Below are 16,071 nucleotides of genomic sequence, written 5' to 3'. Positions count from 1 at the left end.
AATTGTTTTATGCATTAAACTCTTTTTCATTCTTTGTAATGAAATGAGAATAGATCTCGTTTTTTAGTGTCTTGTGGGAGAAGCATTATGATAATGGGTCAGAACCCCAAAATATTATGGATGTTTCTAGTCTTTCCGGCTGCTTTAGTCTTTAGGACTGGCACAGAGACAACATAGCTGCAGGAGTGATTTCAGTGCTGGCTGTGTAGGACCCATGCAATCTAATACCTAAAAGTGTCAAAGGAACTTCAAAGAGACTAGACTGAAATCTCTTGTGACTACTAAAATAATGAGGGATTGATGACACTCCCCCATGTTCAACAGCAAGCTGCCCTGTGGGTAATGTTCCAAACTGCGGACACATTTTGTTTTTTTGTTTTGAGATTACACAAGAACAGCAGGCTTTAAAAAAACAGTTTCAATTCATGAATGTATGCTGGCAGGAGAAAGGAAGTGAATGGATCCATTTTAAAATTAATCTTATTGCAACCAATAAAGGGATGAGTGAATTTAAAAAAGGGAGCCAGTTCACCCCTTCTCACCTTGGAACTTATCAGTTTAGGATTTCCATCTGGAACCATAGAAATTTGGGAAATCTCACCTGGAATCTGGTGGTAGCAAAATGTTTTCATTGATAAAAATAAAATAATTTTTGACTGATTAATTGCAGTTCTTTGAGGAAGTAACGAACAACAGACTAAATGGGTGATTGTGGTTTCCAAAAGGCATTTGACAAGGTTCCACAGTGAAAGTTGCAAGGCAAAATAAGAGGTCATGATGTTGGAGCCACCTATCAGCCTGCATAGACAATTGGTTAGCTAATATGTAACTGTGGACCCACCTAGTTCATTTTCTGGTCAGCAGACCATACTGTTCCTGTGGCACCTGACTCTCAGAACTGGGTCCTCAGCTATTTACGATTTATGTTAATTACTTGGATGAAGGGGGAGAATGTATTGTAGGCTAAATTTGTTGATTATACAAAGATAGATAGGGATCTGCAAAGGGATATAGTAAGGCTAAGTGATTGGGGGTAAAATACGTGGTAAATGGAGTATAATGTTGGAAAATACAAATGTCCACCTTGACAGGAAAAATAGAAAAGCAACATATTATTTAAATGGAAAGAGATTTCAGAACTATGGGTATCGTGGTATGTAAATCTCAAAATGTTAGTAAGACAGTACACCAAGTGATTAGGAAAGTAAACTGAATGTTGTTCCTTATTGCAACGAGAATGAAATATAAGAATTGGAGTTTTGCTACAGTTGTACAGGGCATTAGTAAGAGCACATCAGGTGGATTGTTTGGTGATCTTATTTAAGAAAGAGTAGAAATTTGTTAAAAACAATTCAGCAAACGTTTACTCATCTGATACGTGGGATGAGGGGCACATGATATGAGGCAAGGTTAGACAGTTTGGGTCTTTATCCAATGAAATTTCAAAGAATGAGAGGTGATCTTATTGAAACATTTCAGATCCTGAAGGGACTTGATGCAGTAGGTGCTGAAAGAATGATTCCCCTTGTGGGAGAGATTAGAATTAGGCACACAGATTGAAATAAGGAGCATCCCATTTAAGACAGGTGGGAATTCTTTACTCCCAGATGGTCATGAATCATTCAAACTCTCTTTCCTATAGACTGCTGGAGGTGGATTCATTGCATATTTTTTAGACTGAGATAAATAGATTCTTGACTAACAAGGGAGTCAAAGGTTATCAGTGGTCAGCAGAAATATGGGGTTGAGGCCACACAAGATTATCCATTATCTTATTGAATTGCAAAGCATGCTTCAGCGGCCTTATCTGTGTGTTCATACAATGATTGTGATGCACAGATTGTCAGAAGCAATCATGAAAATGGCTGCAGCTTACCTCGTGGGTATTATAATCCTTTGAATGATAAGGAGTGAATCGCACAGGAAGCCTGATTTAAATCTGCTCATGTATTGATTTGACTCTTCATCCAGTTGTCAAGTCACATCAGCTCGAGCTGAAGTCAGCAAAGGAGCACAACTGAAATAAATTAGAGCTTTCCACAGGGAAAGTTGTAAAGACCAAAAATAAATAACTACAGTATTTAGCATTTTAAAATGTACATTTGCTAAAGATGTAGGGTGGTCGTTTTTCTGGATTTGTACTAAATAATGTCTGTGCTTATCTGCTTTCTGTTGCCTTAATAACTGACATTTTGTTTGATAATTAGGACTGAGGATAGTGGGATTGAGTGAGTTTGGATCAGTGATTTATTGTAAGATTTTGGACAGTGGCAACAATAGTCAATTGGCTCACAGTAGGTGAGAGGAAGTAGTAGTAATGTTACATCGTCGCGATCATTTTGTTTGTAATTCCTAGATCAGACCTGAGTAAGTGGGTTCAAAGGAGAAAGTGAGCACTACAGATGCTGGAGATCAGACTTGGAAAGTGGGGTGCTGGAAAAACTGATAAAAGAGCTTATGCCTGAAATGTCAATTCTCCTGCTCCTCGGATGCTGCCTGACTTGCTGTGCTTTTCCAGTGCCACACTTTTCGACATGGGTTCAAATCCCACTATGATAACTGATGATTTTTAATTCAATTTAAAAAATCTGGAATTAAAAACTACTCTTGTAATGGTTGGTTGCTGTAAAAACCCATCTGGTCCTTTAGGGAAAGAAATCTGCTGTACTTCTCTGGTCTACATGTGACTCCATGTCTAGAACAATGTGATTGACTCTGAACTGCCATTTTAAATGGCCTAGCAAGGCACTCAGTTCAAGTGGGAGTAGGCAGCAAATGTTCATTTTGTCCCACAAATGAATTAAGAAAAGAAAGGGCAAGTTGAACATCATAGACAAGCAAATGTTTTTAAAAAAGGCATTTTGTTCCAGATAATTATAAAGCTAATAGTGGATACCTTGTGTTAAAATGCTGATCCTGTGAAGGTGGTATTAGAAGTTTGGTTTGTTCCATATTTTAGGTGAAACTTTTGTATGCAATTTGTTTTTCCTCTTTAAAAACAAATAATTTAGGTGACTCACTTCTTTTGTGGCATGCAGTTTATTGATGTTGTCCGATCTTGATGTAGATTGGATCTTTATGGGATAAATATGATAAACTTCCTAGGCTGGTTATCAGTTGGTCTGGTAGTCCTGTGTTCTGTCAGTATCCACCCCATTAAGAAACTGCACCTCTTGCAAAAGCATTACATAAGATCTTAACTTATTAAGTAATTTGTAAATTGAAATTTATTCCCATATTGATTGTTATTGTGTCTAAAGTATCTGAATTTGTTCTGGATTAGCTGATCATTTCATTGTCATAATCATCGGTGAAGTTATAATTGATGATAGCGCTAATCAATAGTCCACGGCGTGTTTTATATTTGATAATGCAGGTGCTTATTCAGCAGATTCAAGGCATGAGAAAGATATTCAATATTTATGAAGTAATAATGCAATGGATGTAGAAATAACAGTGTCACCTGTTAATCATTTACATAAACTTGATTTGTCTAGACCACAAATAATTTATGGAAGCATTTTTCTTGCAGACAATATTCTTTTAAAATTCTGTTTATTGTATGGTGATAAATGTTCCTCGTGTTAATGGAACAGAATTTTAAATGATCCTATATTCATATTTCTTTGATTTTCAATTTCATATTCTCTGATCAAAATATCTGCAGAAATGCCTACTTTATGGGTGTTCTGTTTATCTGTAATGTGGTCAGTCTTCACCGTTCAGGGCTGCCCATTCAAACTAAAGAGGCTTGCATGTTGTGCAAGTGTATGTAAAGTGTATTTTAAAAGGCATGCTCTCTTTAGTATATGAGGGATACATTCTTAATTTTTTGACAGCAGTTTTACTGGAATCCATGAGTAAGTAATCGTAGAGTTGTGCTGTATTTTTCTCAACACAAAATGGCTTCATTTTATTGGACCATGATAAAATGTAAACATTGTGATAACTCAATATAGTGCTCCCTCTGGTGTTTCTTGGTTGTACTGTTCCTGAGTGATTTGAACAAAGTTATTTAATAGCATTTATCTTCAAAGCAATTGAAACGTAAGTATGCGAGATTTTTTGGCGTGCCTAATAATCCGATGTTGTTACTAGTTCTCTTTTCCCTTGTAATTTTCAGACGTTTTTCATTTGTGATATAAATCCATTTGCGAATGGCAGTTTAAGATATATCTGCCATAGTTGTTAAGCGCTTCCTAACTTTTCTGCAATTATTCATGAAAACCAGTTTAGCTAAGATGCAATAGTTATAATTAGCCCAGGCAAATCAGAACCAAGGGCAATACAAAAATGGGCAGCCATCCCATACACAGATAAAACATTTACACCTACGAAAATAATTCAGCAATAGAAAATCTTCAAAATTATCTTGTTTACAATATTGTTTATTTTCATTTCCATTTCCCTACCCTGTACGCCCTGACTCAGCTGTAGTCAAGTTCTGTGAATATCAATTGCCCTCAATTACTTTGCCTTGTCTCAGAAGTAAGAGATAATTTTGTCAATGAGTATGAGATGGTAATTATGTTGATATTATGGTGTATGTTCTATCTTTATTCTGCATCAGTGGTAATGTCACTGGACTGGTAATCCAATACTAAGTTTAAACTTGAGGATGGCATGCGCCACTGCAGCAATCAGTTGAATTTGAATTCAAAAGTATTTAAAATCTGGAATTGAAAGCCAATTTCTATGATGGTGACCATGAAAGTGTCAATAATTGTTGTAAAAGCAGATCTGGTTAACTAATGTCCTTTAGAGAAGGAGATCTGCCATCCTTACCTGGTCTGGCTTACATATGACTCCAGACCCAAAGCACTGCAGCAGACTCTTAAATGCCCTCTAAAATACCCTAGCAAACCATTCAGGTGTATAGCAACTATGGATGGGCAGCAAATGCTGGTCTTGTTGCCTACATTACATTTTCTAGGAATGAATATGGACGTTTTGTGGGGACATAAAGCCAAGTTACTAGGCTGAGTAGATCAAGGACAAAGAGGTCAGGTATGTACCCTAATTAGCTGACATTGTTTAAATCAAGAAAGTCAAGAAGAATAATCTTCTAGGCCTGTATGGCTTTGTTACACAGTGGCCCAGGGTTTCCTCTGTGGGTGCAGCCTGGAAGTTAGAACTTGAAAGTTGACACAATGTCACATCCATCTTTCTCTTGTTCAGTTGTACTCGAGTGTTCTCCCGATCTCTGATTAGAATAGATCCAAACTTAAAATGAGAAATAATAAGTGGAAACAATTGAACCCAGAGACCATGCTAATCCAATATCATACAATTCTGTGAAAATTAGAGTTTCAAATTTGTTAACGATCACTCATATCCATTAAACAAAGCATACTTAAGAACCTGCAATCGGGAAGCTGTTTCTATTCTTAACATGATATATACTTAAACCATCAATATTTTCAGGAAATAGGTCTAAAATGAGTTTTTTTTTGGAAAGGTTCAAGCATTGCAATGAAATAGCAGAAGATGTTTTTCCTTCCTGTTGCATCTGAAAATGTAATGACCTAAACAATTGCAATTGGAAGATATTTGCATTTGATGACCAGTTTACTGAGTGGAGCGAATTGGTTAGATGACTTGGATGCTATGCACAATGATGCAAATGGTGTGGCTTCAATCCCCATTCTTGCTTTGATCATTCATGGAGGTTTGACTCATGCTCGCAGCATAGTACTGTTCAAATGATACATTAAAAATTGTGATCTGGAGAAGGATCTTTGGACTCAAAACTCTTGCTTTCTCTCCATAGGTGCTGCCAGACATGCTGAGTTTATCCAGCAATTTCTGTTTTTGTTTCATAAATAATTGTCTTGATTAAATGGAGAGGAATACCTACAGTCCTTTGTGAATTATGGCTAATTACTTTAGCAGTTAAATTAATTTTTATAAGGGATTGGGAGGAAGATGAGAAGAATACTTTGAGCTTATTAAAGCACACAAAGTTCTTACAAGGCTCAACAGGATAAATGCATAAACCTCCTTTCACAAGCAACAATAAATTGCTATTCAATATTCTATATTCTATTCTATATTCTATCCTATATTCTATTCCCACAGCTGAGAGTTCTAAAACCAGAAACACAGTCTCTGTACAGTAGTACAGCTTATGTTTTAAATAAAATAAAAGGGTAGTTTATTGCACAAATGTTGCTGCAAGTTACTTAAGTAAAAGCAATAATGTTATTAACTAAACTACTGTACATCAAGAAAAAGATTTAAGGTAATTGGGTATTGATACTGGATTGTCTATCCTGTCTTTGAGTTTGCAGAATTTTGTGGAGGCATTACTGGTGGTAATTTGTTTTGATAGATTTGAGGTGTTTGAAAGACATTGTGCATATCTCTGACACATTCAGAAAGGCAGATAAAACTGCTGTCCCAGAGAACATAAGCTTGGTGCTGGATTTGAGGTCTTTTTCATCAAATACTCTGTTCACAGATGGTCAAAGGCTGTGCTGGCACACTGTCTAGGTTAGTTGGATTGACCATGTTAAATTGTCCAGGAATGTGTAGGCTTGGTGGATTAGCCATGGTAAATGTGGAGTTACAGGGATAGGGTAGCAATGGCTCTTTGTGGAATGTTCTTTAGAGATTAGATTAGATGACTTACAGTGTGGAAACAGGCCCTTCGGCCCAACAAGTCCACATCGACCCGCCGAAGCGCAACCCACCCATACCCCTAACCTAACACTACGGGCAATTTAGCATGGCCAATTCTACTGACCTGCATATCTTTGGACTGTGGGAGGAAACCAGAGCACCTGGAGGAAACCCACGCAGACACTGGGAGAATGTGCAAACTCCACACAGTCAGTTGCCTGAGGCGGGAATTGAACCCATGTCTCTGGCGCTGTGAGGCAGCAGTGCTAACCACTGTGCTACCGTGCCGCCCAGAGGATCAATGTGAACTCGATGGACCAAATGGCCTGCTTCCACATGGTAGGGATTCTATGCTTTAGCTGCAATGTGCAGAAAATGAGTTGGAAAAGTCATTGTTTCTGGGCGGAGGTGATGTAGGTGAACATTTTCTTGTGTAGAAGCTCCATTCCAGCAGGACATTTCAAGGATGTGAAGATGGGGAATTCTGCTACCCATTCCTTTTTAGAGTAGGAAATTAACTTTCTAACTGTCTCAGCCATTAACTTGGATGGTTCCTGTCGTCTTAGGTTTGATGTGGTAGGAAGATGAAGGGCTTATGCCCGAAACGTTGATTCTCCTGCTCCTCAGATGCTGCCAGACCTGCTGTGCTTTTCCAGCACCACAATCTTCAACACGGTGATAACAACCCCATTGCCATATGATTTCTCAACTATGGTAGGAAGAGCTTTTCATTGCCTCCAACGTCATTGTCAACTCATTTGTTTTTACTCCTATGGAAATGCCCATTGAACTTTCACTATTTTTTATGATCCTTCTTGATATAATTACATTTGGTTTCAATCACAGTTGAATCCACAAAAGAAGTTAGGTGAATTTGGGGAGCCAATTTTAAAAGTTGTCCTGTACCCATTGTTAAAAGGAGATTACAGTTTGTTGCAAAAACTGTTATAATTTTAATTTTGTAACACCATCCAAGTTTTTGATATGTTTATATATAGATTTTCAACACCTGTATCAGTTTTACATTACAGTACTCTGCTTAATTAAAGAAACATAGTTGCTCTTGTTCACCTTCAATACTTGAAACTCCATATGTTCTTCAAGTTAATAAATGTCCCTATAACTTTCATGACCTAAACATTCTTTATGAAGTGGATTTGAATAGAGTGTGTAAAAGGTCCAGAGGTGGGAGTGGAAATTATATTTAATCACAATAACTAAGAGGGACATTTTTACTGACTTGGGCTTACACGTTTGGAATAATCTGGAATGCGGTACAGTGATGTCAAAATTGCCAAGGATATTTAGGATATGATTGAATTCTACAGTGGTGACTTTACTATTCTGATGCTTTCCTTTCAACTGTCACAAGGTGCAACACAAAGTGCAAAGTCCACCCTACTCATGCTATTTCACACGAAATCCTGCTCACCCAGTTTTTCCAGCTTTACTGACCTGCATTGTTTCCACATCACTTTTCAAATTCTTTGCCTTCAACACAACTCTAGATGATCTGCAACAAACTAAGTAAACTTCTCTAGCACAACCCATTTTTCCAAATCTGGTTCATTGCATTTATATTTCACCAGTGGTGGCACAGCATTCAGTAATATTTCGTCCACCTCCATCCACAGTGAAACTCTAACCTGAACACTTTAGAATTTTCTTTACTACATATAGAGAGGCCCAGTGCAAAATGTATAGCTTATAACCATTACATATTACTAACACGCAGTGATATTAAATGCAAGCTCCTTAACCAGGTGTAAGTTGGTCCTATTGAAGAGTCAAGGGGAGGAACATAATTTTAAAGTGAAAGGCAGAGGATTAGAGGGAATTCGAGGAAATATTGTTTACTCTGAGCATGGTGGGAATCTGGAATGTGCTGCTTCAGAGTCGAGGCAAGAAGGCAAGAGTGTGGGGCTGGAAAAGCACGGCAGGTCAGGAATCCTGATGAAGGGCTTATGCCCGAAATGTTAATTCTCCTGCTCCTCGGATGCTGCATGATCTGCTGTGTTTTTCCAGCACCACAATCTTGATCTCCAGCATCTGCAGTCGTCACTTTCTCCTGGTTGAGGCAAGAAACCTGACAATCTTTAAAAAGTACTGAGATGAGCACCTGAAATACCATAATATTCCAGGCAATGGGCCAAGTTAAATCCCCAGGACCTGACCAGGTGTACCCTAGAACTAAGGAAGTGATTGCTGGGCCTCTTGCTGAGATATTTGTATCATTGATAGTCATAGGTGAGGTGCCGGAAGACTGGAGGTTGGCTAACGTGGTGTCATTGTTTAAGAAAGGTGGTAAGGACAAGCCAGGGAACTATAGACCGGTGAGCCTGACGTCGGTGATGAACAAGTTGTTGGAGGGAATCCTGAGGACAGGATGTACATGTATTTGGAAAGGCAAGGACTGATTAGGGATAATCCACATGGCTTTGTGTGTGGGAAATCATGTCTCACAAACTTGATTGAGTTTTTTGAAGAAGTAACAAAGAGGATTGAAGAGTGCAGAGTGGTAGACGTGATCTATATGGACTTCACTAAGGCATTTGACAAGGTTCCTCATGGGAGACTGATTAGCAAGGTTGGATCTCATGGAATACAGAGAGAACTAGCCATTTGGATACAGAAGTGGCTCAAAGGTAGAAGACAGAGGGTGGTGGTGGGAGAGTGTTTTTCAGACTGGAGGCCTGTGACCAGTGGAGTGCCACAAGGATCGGTGCTGGGTCCACTACTTTTCGTCATTTATATAAATGATTTGGATGTGAGCATAAGAGGTACAGCTAGTAAGTTTGCAGATGACACCAAAATTGGAGGTGTAGTGGACAGCGAAGAAGATTACCTCAGATTACAACTGGATCTTGATCAGATGGGCCAATGGGCTGAGGAGTGGCAGATGGAGTTTAATTTAGATAAATGCGAGGTGCTGCATTTTGAGAGAGTAAATCTTAGCAGGACTTATACACTTAACGGTAATGTCATAGGGAGTGTTGCTGAACAAAGACTTTGGAGTGCAGGTTCATAGCTCCTTGAAAGTGGAGTCACAGGTAGATAGGATAGTGAAGAAGGCATTTGGTATGCTTTTGTTTATTGGTTAGAGTATTAAGTACAGGAGTTGGGAGGTCATGTTGCGGCTGTACATGACATTGGCTAGGCCACCTTTGGAAAATTGGGTGCAATTCTGGTCTCCTTCCTATCGGAAAGAATGTTGTGAAACTTGAAAGGGTTCAGAAAAGATTTACAAGGATGTTGCAAGGGTTGGAGGATTTGAGTTATAGGGAAAGGTTGAATATGCTGAGGCTGTTTTCCCTGGAGCATTGGAGGCTGAGGGGTGACCTTATAGAGGTTTATAAAATCACGAGGTGCATGGATAGGATAAATAGACAACGTCTTTTCCCTGGTGTGGGGGAGTCCAGAACTAGATGGCATAGGTTTAGGGTGAGAGGGGAAAGATATAAAAGAGACCTAAAGGGCAACTTTGGCACACAGAGGTTGGTAAGTGCATGGAATGAGCTGCCAGAGGAAGTGGTGGAGGCTAGTACAATTGTAACATTTAAAAACATTTGGATGGGTATATGAATAGGAAGGGTTTGAAGGGATATGGGCCAGGTGCTGGCAGGTGGGACTAGATTGAGTTGGGATATCTGGTCGGCATGGACGGGTTGGACCAGAGGGTCTGTCTCTATGCTGTACATCTCTATGACTCTAAGTGCTGAAAAGTAGGGCATATGTAGAAGTCAGTAGTTTTTGCCAATACAGACTCCATTGGCTAAAGGGCCTATTTGTACTGTAAGCTTCTATAATTCCATTGTGCAAAGATTATTTCTGTGCATCCCTCAGAATCTCATTGTGTTGAGTTTATGGTCGTAAACTCCCACTGAATAGGAGGAGCCACCATTTTCTCTCAATATTCTCTAATTTAGATTTTCTCATTTACCTCATTTTCTCATTTTCATTAATGCTATCCTGTAACAAACATAATAGGTCTGCCGAATGACAAGACTATGTCATGCAATTTAATTTCACCTCTATCATGCAATTTAATTTCACCTCTTTTCATTTTTCTCCTTAACTTCTTTCCTGCTTCACTCTCTTGAAGTGCTTTCTCTCTATAAATAACCACAGTCCACCAGTGCACTTTCAGTATTTCCTGCCTTTATTTCTGATAGCCAACATTTGCACTCCTAATTTTGTTACAGAGGGTAGTGTGCAGAATTTGCAAGTAATTTTAAATAGCACTGTACTGCAGTAGTCATAGAACATAGAACAGTACAGCACAGAACAGGCCCTTCAGCCCACGATGTTGTGCCGACCATTGATCCTCATGTATGCACCCTCAAATTTCTGTGACCATATGCATGTCTAGCAGTCTCTTAAATGTCCCCAATGACCTTGCTTCCAAAACTGCTGCTGGCAACGCATTCTATGCTCTCACAACTCTCTGTGAAAATAACCCACCTCTGACATCCCCTCTATACTTTCCTCCAACCAGCTTAAAACTATGACCCCTCGTGTTATCCATTTCTGCCCTGGGAAATAGTCTCTGGCTATCGACTCTATCTATGCCTCTCATTATCTTGTATATCTCAATTAGGTCCCCTCTCCTCCTCTTTTTCTCCAATGAAAAAAGTCCAAGCTCAGTCAACCTCTCTTCATAAGATAAGCCCTCCAGTCCAGGCAGCATCCTGGTAAACCTCCTCTGAACCCTCTCCAAAGCATCCACATCTTTCCTATAATAGGGCGACCAGAACTGGACGCAGTATTCCAAGTGCGGTCTAACCAAACTTTTATAGAGCTGCAACAAGATCTCACGACTCTTAAACTCAATCCCCCTGTTAATGAAAGTCAAAACACCATGTGCTTTCTTAACAACCCTGTCCACTTGGGTAGCCATTTTAAAGGATCTATGTACCTGCACACCAAGATCCCTCTGTTTCTCCACACTGCCAAGAATCCTATCCTTAATCCTGTACTCAGCTTTCAAATTTGACCTTCCAAAATGCATCACCTCGCATTTATCCAGGTTGAACTCCATTTGCCACCTCTCAGCCCATCTCTGCATCCTGTCAATGTCCCGCTGCAGCCTACATCAGCCCTCTATACTGTCAACACCTCCAACCTTTGTGTCATCTGCAAACTTGCTGACCCATCCTTCAATCTCCTCATCCAAGTCATTAATAAAAATTACAAACAGTAGAGGCCCAAGGACAGAGCCCTGTGGAACACCACTCACCACTGACTTCCAGGCAGAGTATTTTCCTTCTACTACCAATCGCTGTCTTCTGTTGGCCAGCCAATTCTGTATCCAGACAGCTAAGTTCCCCTGTATCCCATTCCTCCTGACCTTCTGAATGAGATTACCATGGGGAACCTTATCAAATGCCTTGCTGAAGTCCATATACACCACATCCACAGCTCGTCCCTCATCAACTTTTCTAGTCACATCCTCAAAGAACTCGATAAGGTTTGTGAGGCATGGCCTGCCCTTCACAAAGCTGTGTTGACTGCATTTAATCAAGCCATGCTCTTCCAGATGGTCATAAATCCTATCCCTCAGAATCCTTTCTAACACCTTGCAGACGACAGACGTGTGACTTACTGGTCTGTAATTGCCGGGGATTTCCCTATTTCCTTTCTTGAAGAGAGGAATTACATTTGCCTCTCTCCAGTCCTCAGGTACGACTCCAGTGGAGAGCGAGGATGCAAAGATCTTCGCAAGTGGCGAAGCAATTGCATTTCTCGTTTCCCAAAGCAGCCGAGGACAAATCTGGTCTGGGCCTGGTGACTTGTCTATCTTAATGTTTGACAAAATTTTCAGCACATCACCTTCCTCTATCTCTATCCATTCCAGCATGCACACCTGCTCTTCAAAGGCTTCATTCACTACAAAGTTTGTTTCTTTCGTAAAAACAGAAGCAAAAAACTCATTTAGGGCTTCCACCACCTCCTCAGACTCCACCCACAAGTTCCCTATGCTATCCCTGATCGGCCCTACTCTTTCTTTGACCATTCTCTTATTCCTCACATAAGTGTAAAATGCCTTTGTGTTCTCCCTAATCCGTTCTGCCAAGCCTTTCTCCTGCCACCTCCTGGCTCACCTCAGACCATTTTTGAGCTCCTTCCTCACCTGCCTGTAATCCTCTAGAGCTGAGCTTGACCCTAGCTTCCTCCACCTTATGTAAGCTACCTTCTTTGTTTTGACGAGAAGCTCCACCGCTCTCGTCATCCAAGGTTTCTTTATCTTACCCCTTCTTGCCTGTCTCAGAGGGATATATTTATTCATCACTCGCAACAACTGTTCCTTAAACAGTCTCCACATGTCTATAGTGCCTTTATCATGGAACAATTGCTCCCAGTCCATGCTTCCTAACTCATGTCTAATCGTATCATAGTTTCCTCTTCCCCAATTAAATATCCTCCCATTTTGCCTAATCCTCTCCTTCTCCATAGCTATGTAGAATGTGAGGCAGTTGTGGTCACTATCACCAAAATGCTCTCCCACCACAAGATCTGATACCTGCCCCGGCTCGTTTCCGAGCACCAAGTCTAGAATGGCCTCTTCCCTCGTCGGCCTGTCAACGTACTGAGTTAGGAAACCCTCCTGGACACACCTTACAAAAACAGTTCCATTCAAATCTTCTGCTCGAAGGAGGTTCCAATCAGTATTGGGAAAGTTAAAGTCACCCATTACAACAACCCTACTACGTCCACACTTTTACAAAATCTGCCGACCTATGCTTTCTTCAGTCTCCCTGCTGCTACTGGGGAGCCTGTAGTAAATCCCTAATGACTGCTCCCATGCTGTTCTTAATTTCCACCCATACTGACTCGGTAGGCAGATCTTCCTCGACAATAGAAGCTTCTGTAGCTGTGATATCCTCTCTGATTAGTAGTGCTACACCCCCTCCTCTTTTTCCCCCCTCCCTATTCTTTTGAAATGCTCTAAACCCTGGAACATCCAGCAACCATTCCTGTCCCTGAGAAACCCATGTCTCTGTTATGGCCACAACATCATAGCACCAGGTACTGATCCATGCTCTAAGTTTGTCACTTTTATTCCTGATACTCCTTGCGTTAAAGCAAATACACTTTAACTGATCCCTTGGTTCCTTCCCAGGAAAATCCTTCCCACTAGCTGGTCTACCTCTTGCTATTGCCTCATTTGCATCAACTCTCACCTCTGGTATACAGCTCAGATTCCCACCCACTTGCCATACTAGTTTAAACCCTCTCAAACTTCTCGAACAAACCTTCCACCAAGGACATTGGTCCCCTTCCAGTTCAGATGCAACCCGTCCTTCTTGTACAGGTCCCACCTTCCCCAGAAGGCATCCCAATTATCTACATATCTGAAGCCCTCCCTCCTACACCAGCTGCGCAGCCACGTATTAAGCCACGCCCGCTCCCTGTTCCTCGCCTCGCTATCTTGTGGCACCGGTAGTAAACTAGAGAACACTACTCTGTTCGTCCTGCTTTGCAGCTTCCATCCTAACTTCCTGAAATCACTTTTTATATCCTCAATCCTTTTTCTGGCTATATCATTAGTGCCAATATGTAACATGATTTCTGGCTGTTCGCCCTCCCCTTTTAGAATCTTATACACCCGATCGGAGACGTCCCGGACCCTGGCACCAGGGAGGCAACATACCTTCCAGGAATCCCGATCCTGACCACAAAATCTCCTGTTGATTCCCCTAACTATCGAGTCCCCTACTACGAGTACTTTTCTATTCTGCCCCCTTCCCTTCTTTGCCACAGTGTCAGGCTCATTTCATTTTAAAGGTTAATTATAATTAACTTAATAATGGAATATGGGTGACTATTAAGGATGCATATTTTTTCCCATTGGTTACTTCAAGGCATTTTCGATATTATATAAAATCAATCTATACATCAATTTCAATACCTTATCAGCATTCAGCTTCTGAATTTTTTCCTATTTCCAAGTGATGGCTTTATTTTCTATGCTATCCTTTGTTTTCAATTGGTGATCTCCCAAATCACAGCAATGAGTTGCAATACAGCCATAATTGCCCCAATGTAAGTTGTTTGCTTTCCATATTTACTTCATTTGCCAGATCCACATCCTTTTCTGAGTCTTGTAAAACAATGACTTTTGAGACAGTTCACACAAAACTATTGTTCAACTTTTTTTTCTAGCTTTTTGAGCAGTTCAGTGCACTCAAGGCCATTTTTTGAATCCAGAGGATCTGCTGGTGGTTATGCAGAATTCAGTTCCTGTTCCGTGTGCTGTTGCTTTTGCTTTTTTTAAAACAGCATGATATTCATGGTATTTTGCAGCACTGAGATGGCTCTTAAGTATACAGGTGCCCACCAAATCTTGAGAACAATATTTTTTATGAGCTGAACTGATTCATCATATCTGACCAATATTGAGAGTTCAGTGATTTCCTCCAATTCATTTCTTTAAAACATCTACCACTAGCAAGTTTTGAAAAGATTTATAGTTCAGGTTGAGGTTCTGGATGTAAGTTTGCTCACTGAGCTGGAAGGTTTGTTTTCAGGCGAGGTATCGCCATCAGTGAGCCTCCGGTGAAGCACCGATGGTATGGCCTGCTTTTTATTTGTGTTTAGGTTTCCTTGGGTTGGTGATGTCATTTCCTGTTCTTTTTCTCAGGGACTGATAAATGGGATCCAAGTCGATGTGTTTGTTGATAGAGTTCCAGTTGGAATGCCATGCTTCGAGGAATTCTTGTGTGTGTCTCTGTTTGGCTTGGCCTGGGATGGATGTGTTGTCCCAGTCGAAGTGGTGTCCTTCTTCATCTGTATGTAAAGATACTAGTGAGAGTGGGTCATATCCTTTTGTGGCGAGTTGGTGTTCATGTATCCTGGTGGCTAGTTTTCTGCCTGTTTGTCCAATGTAGTGTTTGTTACAGTTCTTACAAGGTATTTTGTAAATGACATTAGTTTTGCTTTTGTCTGTATAGGGTCTTTCAAGTTCATTAACTCTGCTTTAATGTGTTGGTGGGTTTGTGGGCTACCATGATGCCAAGGGGTCTGAGTAGTCTGGCAGTCATTTCTGAGATGTCTTTGATGTAGGGGAGAGTGGCTAGCTTTTCTGGATGCGTTTGCCTGTTTGTTTGCGTTTGTCCCTGAGAAATCAGCAGACTGTGTTCATTTGGTACCTATTCTTTTTGAATACACTGTATAGGTGATTTTCCTCTGTTCTGCGTAGTTCCTCGGTGCTGCAGTGTGTGGTGACTCATTGAAATGATGTTCTCATACAGCTTCGTTTGTGGGGGTTGGGATGATTGCTTCTGTAGTTCAATATTTGGTCTGTATGTGTTTTTTTTTGTGTAGACACTGGTTTGAAGTTCCCCATTGGCTGTTTGCTCTACTGTGACATCTAGGAATGGCAGTTTGTTGTTGTTTTCATCCTCTTTAGTGAATTTTATGCCAGTAAGGGTATTGTTGATGATCTTGAAG

This window comes from Chiloscyllium plagiosum, unplaced genomic scaffold (assembly GCF_037043375.1).
Source record: "Chiloscyllium plagiosum isolate Xiang-an unplaced genomic scaffold, Cpla_swu_hap1 HiC_scaffold_28, whole genome shotgun sequence".
NCBI lineage: Eukaryota > Metazoa > Chordata > Chondrichthyes > Orectolobiformes > Hemiscylliidae > Chiloscyllium > Chiloscyllium plagiosum.
Note: the sequence above shows the minus strand (reverse complement) of the source record.